Genomic DNA, 12,891 nt, shown 5'->3' with positions numbered 1-12,891 from the left:
ATTAAAAAGACACCTGCAGTTCCATGTTCATTGCAACAGCATTCACAATAGCCAAGAGTTGGAATCAACCTAAATGCCCATTAACAATGAATGGATTTTAAAAACTGTCGTATATATACACAGTGGAAGACTTCTCGGCTATAAAAAAATGAAAGTCAATCATTTGCAGCAACATGAATGGAACTGGAAACCATCATGTTAGGTGAAGTAAGTCAGGCACAGAAAAACAAATATCACATGATCTCACATGAAATCTAAAAAAAAAAAAGTGGTTTTCATAGAAGTAGAGAGTAGAATAATGGTAACCAGAGGCCAGGAGGGGAGGAGGCGAAGAGGAAAAGTGGTGGAGTACTAGGTACAAAGCTGTGTTATCTACCATAATTGAGTCATTGTGCAGTATATGCATGTATTGAAACAACACACTGTACCCCATAAATATGTACAAATAAATGTTAAAAAGAAAGAAAGAAAGAAAGAAAAGAATGGCTGTGCCATTGTGCTTCTGTTCACAAAAATGGTGGGCCAGATAGCATGGGTGAAAAAGGAAAACTTCATGAGAGCCTTTGGATAAACTGCTCAAAATAGTTGTACTAGTTTCTGTGGGTCAGTAGTATTACCTGCATGGTCAAAGACAGTCAACACAAGTGAGACAGGCAAGTTGTTTACTTGTTGGTGAAATGAGAATCAAGTCATTATTCTGGCTTGGGAAGTTTTTTGACTGCGGTGTATTTCCCCAGGCCAGTCACAGTCAGTATTGTACTGTGCAAAGTTACGCCTCACTGGTCAGTGAAACAATTAGGCTCATTGAACAAGTACAATTCAGGTATAGCCTACTTTTTTCTTCTGTTTAAGTAACCTGAGCTAACAACTGTGGGATTCTGTTATTGACTCTTAAATATTTCAGGATTTTCAGGTTTGCTCAAGAGACATAAATGATCAATTTATGATTCAGAGATCTCTTTCTTCTCACATGCTCCATGTTTTTTGGTTAACACATTTACATCTACAAAGACAGCCACAAATGATGGGCACCAGTCACACATAGTCTTACTATAGAGGACTTCAGTATTTTGAGGCCTTGGGCAAATTACTTAATATTTCTAGACCCTGGTTTTCTCATTTGTAAAATGGAGCTAATAATAGAATGGTAGAAACCTCATAGGTTTGTTGTGAAGATTTTATGAGATAATATATATAAAACACTTAGCTCAGTGGCTGGTAAATAAAAACCAACAAATTTATTCAATATGTTTAAATACTTTCTACTTGCCGAATGCTGTATTAGGTACTGGAGACAAAATGAGCAGGAACTGACACAGTCCCTGCTCTCACGGAGCTCACAATCTAATGGGGGATGTTGACAAATGATCACCAAAAAAAAAAAAAAAAAAAAAGTAAAAAGGTAGAGAAGGAGTAGGAGGAGGGGAAGGAAGAGAAGGGGACCGGGAAAGAACATGGCAGTTTTGGAGTTTATAATAGATTTCAGCCGATTTTTTAGGGTTATCGGAGAAGACTTCCCTAGGAAAGAAACTTTTGAGCTGAAGGATGATTAGGAGTTAAGTAAGTGGGTGAAGTAGAGAAGACAGTTGGCTTTGCAGCCTGGGCGAAGGCCTGCAGAGGAATGGGTCATCACAGGTCTGAAGGATGGAAAGCAAGCCCGAATGGCTGGAGCAGTTGAGGGGAACAGGGTGTGAGATGGAGTGGGTGGGATCTGTGGTGCAGGGCCCTGTAGCAGTTTTAAGTTTCTCTTTCCGATAAGAACAATGCAAAGCTGCTGAAAGGCTTGAATGAAGTAGGAGGGACAGGATGAAATAACATGATCAGATTTGGATTTTGAGATCATCTTAGCTACAGAGAATGAGTAAGAAGAGAACCAGGGGATACAGAGGCTATTAGAAGAGATGATGAAATCTTGGACTGGGTTGATAATGGTAAAGCTGGAGAGAACTGAACAAATTTGAGAGAGATTTAGGAGGGAAAATGTATAGAAACTGGTGATGGATTGGCTATGGGGATTTAAAAAGAATAGAGTATTGAAGACAACTCAGGTTTCTGGCAGCATTCACTAAGACAGGTAATAGAAGAAGAAAGTTCAGGGGTAAAATTGTGAATTCACTTTTGGAAATCTGATTTTGAGGTTCTTTTGAGACATACAAGAGGACATGTTAAGTAGGCTAGAGCTCGGAATATATATATATCATAACTACGTATGTGTATACATACACGTATATGTCATCTACATGTAGTTATGGTTATTCAGCTATATGATGGGGATACTGATCCTGCTTCACAGAGATGTAAGAATTGAGTTGGACATGATGTACATAAAGTGCTAAGCATACATGGATAACTGTGCTGGGCTAAGAGAGGGCAGGAAAATGGTACTGGAGCCAATAGTAGAAGAGTAATAATGAAATGGCGGAGACAATGTTGTGAGGGGTGTCAGGTGAGCAGCAGCCTGAATCTAGAGGGATAAATAGTATGGTCTTTGCAGGTTGATCCCTAGATTCTGTTAGCCACTTAATGCGGATGGTTATATTTTTTTCTCTCTCTTACTTTTTTCATTAATTTTTTTTCTATTTTGTTGTTTCTGTTGTTAACACAGATGTTTTCTAAATGAGTAGTTATTGAATCTGAGAAATGCTCTTATCAATACTAACTACAACATTATTCAAGGGAAGTTTTCATGGAAATTCATGAACATTAATTGAGGGTCATTAGTTCAGCTTGGTAAGGTCAGGGAAAGATTCCTGGAACTGGAGAGTAGAAGTTGACCACAGAAAGAAGTGAGAAGGTATGTTCTAGGAGGAGAGGAGAGCACATTGACTTTTTTTTTTTTTTTTTTTTTTTTTTTTTAAAGATGACCGGTAAGGGGATCTTAACCCTTGACTTGGTGTGGTCAGCACCACGCTCACCCAGTGAGCGAACCGGCCATCCGTATATGGGATCCGAACCCGGGGCCTTGGTGTTATTAGCACCGCACTCTCCCGAGTGAGCCACGGGCCGGCCCCAAGAGAGCACATTGACTTTAAAAAGCAAAGAGACGGGCCGGCCCGTGGCTCACTCGGGAGAGTACAGTGCTGATAACACCAAGGCCCCGGGTTCGGATCCCATATACGGATGGCTGGTTCACTCACTGGCTGAGCGTGGTGCTCACAACACCAAGTCAAGGGTTAAGATCCCCTTACCGGTCATCTTTAAAAAAATAAATAAATAAATAAATAAATAAATAAATAAATAAATAAATAAAAAGCAAAGAGACATAAAAGCATGAGTGGGATGAAAGAAGTAAAATTACCTTGGAATTAACAACATTTGGTGAGTGACCTGAGATGATATTGGATAAGTCAGGGGCCAAATAGTGGAGAGCAAGTAAGTGATGTGGACCCACTGAAATATTTTAAGCAAGGAAAATGACATAATTAGATTTGCTTTTAGATAGAAAAGTTCAGACCACCATATAAACCAGAGGATGGAATTGAAGACTGGAGGGTCAGAGGTATCAGTTATGATGCTTTGGAAATAGAACAGGTAAGAGATGAAAGCCTGATGTCTAGCAGGCCTTTAGAGAGTAGTCTGGATAGGCAATATTTAAATATATATTTGAGAATTATCAGCTTAGGAGGGTTAATAAAATCATAGTAAATGAAATAAAGAGAAAACATAAAGTGAGAAGAAATAGAGAATTTAAAAGAACACTGTAAAACAGATCCTTTAAGAAATAGGTGCAAGGGGCCGGCCCGTGGCTCACTCGGGAGAGTGCGGTGCTGATAACACCAAGGCCCCGGGTTCGGATCCCATATACGGATGGCCGGTTCGCTCCACTGGCTGAGCGTGGTGCTCACAACACCAAGTCAAGGGTTAAGATCCTGGGCCGAGCCCGTGGCGCACTTGGTAGAGTGCTGCGCTGGGAGCGTGGCGACGCTCCCACCGCGGGTTCGGATCCCATATAGGACTGACCGTTGCACTCACTGGCTGAGTGCCGGTCACGAAAAAACGACAAAAACAAACAAACAAACAAACAAAAAAAGGGTTAAGATCCCCTTACCGGTCATCTTTAAAAAAAAAAAAAAAAAAAAAAAAAGAAATAGGTGCAAGAAGAGGATCCTAAGAACCTCTCACATGTAGTTCTTTTTTATATCTGATGTCCATGCTTTAATCAAACTGTATTTCTTCCGTTCACTCTCCAGTTGAGATAGAAAGCAGTTGTTCTTCATCTTGTATATAACAACCCTTCCTATGTGCTTGAATACTGTTATTAAGAAACCTAGTAGTCTTCTCTAACTTGGGCTAAATAATTTCTAGCTCCTGTTTTTCCAACCCTTTAATCATCTCTGTGACTCCCTGTTGAATCCCTTCCACTTTCTCCATATCCCTAAGTTGAGTCTGTTGCTGGATGTTGTACTTTCAAGACTCACTTTGAGGATCATGGGAAAATTTTCTTCAATTTCTTACATAATAATTTTATATATCGTAGTGCTATGTTTGGATTTGCTCCATGTTAAATTTGGGATTTTGCTAAACTAGTTTTAGTTATTTATGTCTAACTGGCTAAGGTAAATTTTTGTTTTCATTGTTGTTTGTTTTGGTAGCTGGCTAGTACAGGGATCGAATCCTGGACCTTGGTGTTATCAGCATCACGCTCTTGTTTTTATTATTAGCTTCAAATCCCTGTTGTGACATTTCAAAGACATAATTCTCAACACCCTTACTTGAATGAAATAAGTTGATCTGCTCCTGGTCTCATGGATGTCAGTTTGGGTGGGAGGTAAGAGCTTTGTACGTACTCTACATTCTTGCATAGATGGCATTGATTAACAGTGTGTTCTTCTTCTTCCCTTTCTTGTTTAAACTGTAAAATCAGTTTAGACTGTAAATGTGAAGTAATCCCCCTTATTTTATTTACCTAGCTGTATTGCCCGTTGACTGCTCACATGTCTTGAAGAAGGAGCATGATCCTGGTTATCTTTATATTCTCAGTACATTTTTTATCTCAAGGAGAATCACATTGGATGCTGCCCTAAATCAAGTGTGAAAAAGGAAGGTCTTCACCAGCAGTTGCCCTGGAGTTTCATCTTGCTTGTCAGCCCCAATTGATTGGTACTAACTTAGTTATTGCTATGTATTGCGATGTTAAGGATTTTGAAGCATAGTCCTGGCTCATCAAAAAATGCTGTGGCAAATTGGAATTGTTAGGAACTGGAATTGTGAATCACTGTGACATTATTTACCATGGACATGAGACATAGAAGAGGTAAAAGTAGTCCATATTTGCCAGTGAAAACAACAAGAAGAATTATATCTTCATTCTTATAAGATGCTTTGACTCATATTCGTGATGGTCTACCCCTATGAGAAAGAAAATGCACTTTGTTCAGTTTATAGATCAGAGTGAGGATAACAGAAAATCTTAGAGGTCATGGCCTTACTAAAAAATCTACCCACCCACTCATTTAGCCCAATTACACAAGGTCTATTTTTAGTATATCTTGGAAATTGGGTGAGTGCGAATCTGCATGGCTGTCACACATGGTTCTCTAATGTCATTACAGGAGTTTTGTTCATGATTCTTTCCTTGAAGTAGCTCAGAAAATAGTTTTTTAAAATTTTGTTCATTTGTTTTGGTGGCTGGCTGGTACAGGGATCTAAAAGAAAATAGTTTTGATTTGACTTAAAAGTCAACAAAAATAGGGCCGGCCCATGGCTCACTCAGGAGAGTGTGGTGCTGATAACACCAAGGCCACGGGTTCGGATCCCATATAGGGATGGCCGGTTAGCTCACTGCGTGAGCGTGGTGCTGACAACACCAAGTCAAGGGTTAAGATCCCCTTACGGGTCATCTTTTAAAAAAAAAAAAAAAAAAGCCAACAAAAATAATCATTTTTGTTTGGCTTGTTTAGAATTAAAAAAGAATGCAGCTGCTATTTTAAAAATTCCATAAGAGGGCCGAGCCCGTGGCGCACTTGGTAGAGTGCTGCGCTGGGAGTGCGGCGACGCTCCCGCCGCGGGTTCGGATCCTATATAGGACTGACCGGTGCACTCACTGGCTGAGTGCCGGTCACGAAAAAACGACAAAAAAAAAAAAAAAAAATTCCATAAGAGAGCTCGTACTATTGCTAAATTGATTGTCTTGACAGCATATTGTCAAATGATGTATTCATGAACAAAGAACTAGAACACTTAAAATATAGCGACATCTTTGCTAGATAGGTAGAGTTTGGTATGAAAGCTGAACTAAGAGGTAGAACACACAAGAATTGGTATGTTGTGGGTCTTGTCAAAACCATGGAATATAAGAAATAGTCCTGGAGAACTGTCAATATGTTCAATTTTACATACTTTTGTTTACTTGCTCATTTGTTTTTTGTTCTTCTGTGCTTTTTCACTTAACATGTCTAGGCTTTGGAGAACAACCTTGAAGATATATAAATTAATGATAAATCAAGTAGGCTGATCCATTTATGATGGGTACTGCATCTGAAGTTCACAGTTAATGGCAGAGATAAGCACTTTCAAAGTACAACTTTACGGTGAGTTCAGAGAAAAATTGTTACTCAACATTCTTTCTGAGTTACTTATCCCATTGACATGACTTTAACTCTTACTAATGTGATAATGACACCAAGTTTACAGGGGCACCTCAAACCTTTCCCCAGAGCTGTAGTTCATGTATGCTGCAGGTACATCTCCAACTCAACAAGCCTAAAATTATTAGCCATCACTTCCCTACAAACCTACTCCTTTTCCTGTATTCTCTATCACCCTTAATGTTGATGCTATGCTTCACAGTTGTTTTTGACTCTTTCATTTTCCATATTTCCCAGATTCAACCAATCACCAACTCCTGCCAATTATACCTCCTAACTAGTTCTTGCATCCTTTTCATACTATCCTCCTCTGCTATTACTGTCCTGGTTCAGCCTCTCATCCTCGCCCATCCTGAATACTGCAACAAACTTCTTAACTGGTCTTCTAATCTGTGGTCTGGCTCTGTTCACATCTTTCCATATGTTTCCTATTTAAAAAATTGAATGACTCCTCATTGCTTGTAAGGTAAAGTTCAAGCTCCTTAACATGGAATTAAAGAATTCTATGATCTGGCCCCCATCTAACTTTATATTTTGATCTTTCATCATTCTTCACTTCCTGTCTTTCAGAAACTTTGCTCTCCAGCAATGATGCTGTTTCTCTCTGGAACACTCTGCCCTTTCTATCCTCTTCCTTATCATTTGGCTATTTACTAATCATTCTTTCATAAAACCTACTTAGCTACCATCTGTTCCTTAGAAAGTCTTTCTTACCGATATACCTACACATAAACACCTTTGTGCCTTTGTACTACCCAGTATTCTTGCCCATCTTTGCCCTTACCACATTATTTTAACGTGTCTATGCATGGATCTGTTGTACCACCATGTTGTGAACTCTCTAAAGGGACATCATGTCATTGTTACCTTTGTATTCATGACACATTAGCATAGTGCCTTTCTTTTTAAAAAAAAAAAAAAAAGATGACCGGTGAGGGGATCTTAACCCTTGACTTGGTGTTGTCGGCACCACGCTCACCCAGTGAGCTAACTGGCCATCCCTATATGGGATCCGAACTCTGGCCTACAGTAGCATTTCTATTCTCCAATAGTGAACATGCAGAAGGAGAAATCAAGAAAGCCTGCCCATTTACAATAGCCACCAAAAAAATAAAATACTTAGGAATTGAGTTAACCAAGGAGGTGAAAAATCTCTATAATGAGAACTACAAACCACTGCTGAGAGAAATTAGAGAGGATACAAGAGGATGGAAAGATATTCCATGCTCTTGGATTGGAAGAATCAACATAGTGAAAATGTCCATACTACCCAAATTGATATACAAATTCAATGCAATCCCCGTCAAAATTCCAAAGACATTTTTCTCAGAAATGGAAAAAACTATCCAGACATTTATATGGAACAATAAAAGACCACGCATAGCCAAAGCAATGCTGAGCAAAAAAAATAAAGCTGGAGGCATAACACTACCTGACTTTAAGCTATACTACAAAGCTATAATAACCAAAACAGTATGGTACTGGCATAAAAACAGACACACTGACCAATGGAATAGAATAGAGAATCCAGAAATCAACCCACACACTTACTGCCATCTGATCTTTGACAAAGGCACCAAGCCTATTCACTGGGGAAGGGACTGCCTCTTCAGCAAATGGTGCTGGGAGAACTGGATATCCATATGCAGGATAATGAAACTAGATCCATACCTCTCACCGTATACTAAAGTCAACTCAAAATGGATTAAGGATTTAAATATACACCCTGAAACAATAAAACTTCTTAAAGAAAACATAGGAGAAACACTTCAGGAAATAGGACTGGGCACAGACTTCATGAATACGACCCCAAAAGCACGGGCAACCAAAGGAAAAATAAACAAATGGGATTATATCAAACTAAAAAGCTTCTGCACAGCAAAAGAAACAATTAGCAGAGTTAAAAGACAACCAACAGAGTGGGAGAAAATATTTGCAAAATATACATCTGACAAAGGATTAATATCCAGAATATATAAGGAACTCAAACAACTTTACAAGAAGAAAACAAGCAACCCAATTAAAAAATGGGCAAAAGAGCTAAGTAGGCATTTCTCTAAGGAAGATATACAAATGGCCAACAGACATATGAAAAAATGCTCAACATCACTCAGCATCCGGGAAATGCAAATCAAAACCACATTGAGATACCATCTAACCCCAGTTAGGATGGCTAAAATCCAAAAGACTCTGAACGATAAATGCTGGCGAGGTTGCGGAGAAAAAGGAACTCTCATACATTGTTGGTGGGACTGCAAAATGGTGCAGCCTCTATGGAAAATGGTATGGAGGTTCCTCAAACAATTGCAGATAGATCTACCATACGACCCAGCTATCCCACTGTTGGGAATATACCCAGAGGAATGGAAATCATCAAGTCGAAGGTATACCTGTTCCCCAATGTTTATCGCAGCACTCTTTACAATAGCCAAGAGTTGGAACCAGCCCAAATGCCCATCATCAGATGAGTGGATACGGAAAATGTGGTACATCTACACAATGGAATACTACTCAGCTATAAAAACGAATGAAATACTGCCATTTGCAACAACATGGATGGACCTTGAGAGAATTATATTAAGTGAAACAAGTCAGGCACAGAAAGAGAAATACCACATGTTCTCACTTATTGGTGGGAGCTAAAAATTAATATATAAATTCACACACACACACACACACACACACACACACAAAAAAAAAAAAAACCGGGGGGGGGGAAGAAGATATAACAACCACAATTATTTGAAGTTGATACGACAAGCAAACAGAAAGGACATTGTTGGGGGGGAGGGGGGGAGGGAGAAGGGAGGGAGGTCTTGGTGATGGGGAGCAATAATCAGCTACAATGTATATCGACAAAATAAAATTAAAAAAAAAAAAAAATCCAAGTATAAAGTTTAGACCATAAAAAAAAAAAGGAAATCATGGAAATACTTTGCTTATTTTGGAGTAACTGATGAATTTTAATAATTCACTCTTTGAATATTTTGGTTATTGTCCAATTCTATTTTTTTTTTTTTTTAAAAAAGATGACCGGTAAGGGGATCTTAACCCTTGACTTGGTGTTGTCAGCACCACGCTCAGCCAGTTAGCCAACCGGCCATTCCTATATAGGGATCCGAACCCATGGCCTTGGTGTTATCAGCACCACACTCTCCCAAGTGAGCCACGGGCCGGCCGGTCCAATTCTATTTTTTACTAAGACATAGATTCTTTGTGTTTTGCTCATTGAAAATTGGAGTGATCTGTCCTTTAATGCGAGCATATGACCATCACTAAAATACTTATCTGCCCAAGCTTTAGTTGATTAGTTTGGATGCTGGATCAACATTAGTGTCTTCAGAGACTTTAGTGAGTGAGAGGATACAATATTAAGAAATCAGGGCAGGGTTGGCCTGTTAGTTCACTTAGGAGAGCATGGTGCTGGTAACACCAAGGTCACGTGTTTGGATCCCCATACTTGTTAGCTGCTGAAAAAATGAGTAAATAAACAAGTCAGAGGGATCACAGTTACTCTGTTAGAACTCTTCATTGTTCAGGGCCAGCCTGTGGCTCACTTGGGAGAGTGCGGGTGCTGATAACACCAAGGCCACGGATTCGGATCCTATATAGGGATGGCCGGTTCGCTCACTGGCTGAGGGTGGTGCTGACAACACCAAGCCAAGGGTTAAGATCCCCTTACTGGTCATCTTTTAACTGTTCATTGTTCAATATAACTTTTACCATACACAAATTTTAAATGAGATGTAAAATTTACTTTTAATGGCTAAGGGGCAACCTGAGTAAAAAGGTGCTTTTTAAAATCACACAAAACAAAAACCTGTTGTCTTTTTAAATATGTGCAATTGGCATAATTTCTGTGCTGCTTTCTACAGGATGTTTTAAATACTTATTCTTTTCCTGTTTGATAAAGTCAAAAATCTTTAAGGATTCCAGAATTTCACATAAGTTTATACTTCTTTTGACTAATTTATATAGTCAGAACAGTAGTTCCATGGTTATCATACATTCCTTTTTTTTTTTTTTTTTTTTTTTGGCAGCTGGCCAGTACGGGGATCTGAACCCTTGACTATGATCTAACTAACATCATATCATACATTCTTGGTAGTTATGTATTGAATGAATAAACAAAGCAACCAATCAATGATATGAGAAGGATGATGTGTTTTAAAATTTCTGTGGGGTTGGGCCGGCCCGTGGCTCACTTGGGAGAGTGTGGTGCTGATAACACCAAGGCCCCGGGTTCGGGTCCCATATAGGGATGGCCGGTTGGCTCACTGGGTGAGCGTGGTGCTAACAACACCAAATCAAGGGTTAAGATCCCCTTACCGGTCATCTTTTAAAAAAAAAAAAAAATTTCTGTGTGGTATATTCAGTATGTTATGGTGAACACCTATTGTTTTGTCTACCAAGTGTTTGTTCTGGGAACTGCCACTCCCTTAATTCCTAACAGAGCTGCCAAATTCTCACATGACATTGCTGGTCACAGCAGTGAGCACTTGAAACAAGCAGGGCCAATGAATCCCAGACTTTCTGAACTTTTGATCTAGAAAATAGGGTCAATCCCTTTTAATGGTTGAGATTATAAGAGGTAAAGTTTGGAAGGTATTGGTGGTACTACAGCAATTTAAAAATGTAGATTCTGAACTTGAAGAGGCTTCCACTGGCCAAAGGTGGGAGAATTTGAGCGTCAGTAAAAATAATAAATGCAATGGGTTGAAGCAGTCAATATGTTAGAATATTTGAGTTCATAATGATACCAAGAATATTCATTGGTTACTTTTGCTAGGGAACCAACGCATTATTTTGAACACTAGTTAATAAAGAAAAAGAATCAAGGATTTATCCTGCCTTTCTTGTATTCACTGTACATTAGTGTTACTAAATAGTTCATGAAGACTTTTTTTCTCTATAGTGGTATTCCAGATAATAAAGAAAGAAGGAATGATAGAATATATTATGCTCTTTTGTAAATCCCTAGTGAAACAAGATCTAGACCAGGGCTGTCTAATACAATATCCACCAGCCGTACATGACAGACGGGCGCTTGAAATGTGGCTGGTCCAAATTGAGATGTCTTTTAAAGCATTGATGTGCTGCTAAGTGTTTAATAACTGGCTCTCTGAGAGGGACAAAACCCTGGTTTGTGGTGTTTGCCATGGTACAAATACTCCCACCATAGCCAGTTTCGAGCTACCAATGGGATGTCACTAAACGTAGAGTTGAGATGTGATGCTCACAGTCGGCTCTCCTGGGCTAGTGAGAGCCAGCTCCAGCACCCACTCACTGGCTGTGAGTGGGAAAACCAAACCAGACTTTGAAGACTTAGTATGAAAAAAAGAATATAAAATATTTCCTTAATTATTTTTGTCTTGTTTGCATGTTGAAGTAATGATACTTTGCATATATTGGGTTAAATAATATAATTAAAATAAATTTCACATTTAAAATTTTACTTTCTAGTAGTAGAAAATTTGAGATTACACATGTGGTTCACATTGTATTTCTCTTGGGCAGTGCTGTTCTAGACAGTGATCACCACTAACTGCCAATTTATCAGATAGATAGACAACCAAATATTATATGACTCCTGATGGAAGTGTACCACCACCTCTGAAGCAGTCTTTTCAAAGAACCAAACCTGTACCACATCAAGCCTCTGAAACAACTTACTAGGTTACAGGAAATACAGGAGACAGAGGAGCATGTTAAATGACATCATAGGGCTATAGTCAGCAAAATCCAGGATGTGGCATATGTAGCACCAAGTTTCTTAAATACATTGCAAGGGTGGTAAAGAGAAATAGAGAGAGAATCTATACAGTAGAATAGACTTAAGAAACTGCCAACCAGCACAGTCTTATAAAACCAAGGTCATTCCATGTGAGGTCTCAGTCCCATTCAGTTAGCACCACCTTTTTACTTATATTTAAAATATGGCCAGTCATTCCAGAAACCTTCCATACCTCATACCGTTATCCAATCAATTGCCAAGTCCTGTCTATTCTACCTCCAAAATATTTTTTAAGTCCATCCAGTTCTCTCTACCTAGTGAGATATATTACATGTCTCACCTATACTATTGTAATGACCCTGCATAAGTAGTTTTTTCTGCATTCAGATTGGTTTCCTTCCAGTTCTTCTCTACCAAGCAGACTTAGTGATCTTCTTAAAACACAAATCTGATCTTGTCTGTCTCTAGTTTAAAACCTTCCAATCAATTTCTATGCATTATTCTTAGAATAAAGGCCCAAATCTTTTAAGTTTCAGCATGATCTCCCTCGGCTTCACTTCCCCACCCTCT

This window comes from Cynocephalus volans, chromosome 15, assembly GCF_027409185.1.
Source record: "Cynocephalus volans isolate mCynVol1 chromosome 15, mCynVol1.pri, whole genome shotgun sequence".
NCBI lineage: Eukaryota > Metazoa > Chordata > Mammalia > Dermoptera > Cynocephalidae > Cynocephalus > Cynocephalus volans.
The sequence above is the reverse complement of the archived record's forward strand: the minus strand, read 5'-3'. Positions refer to the sequence as shown.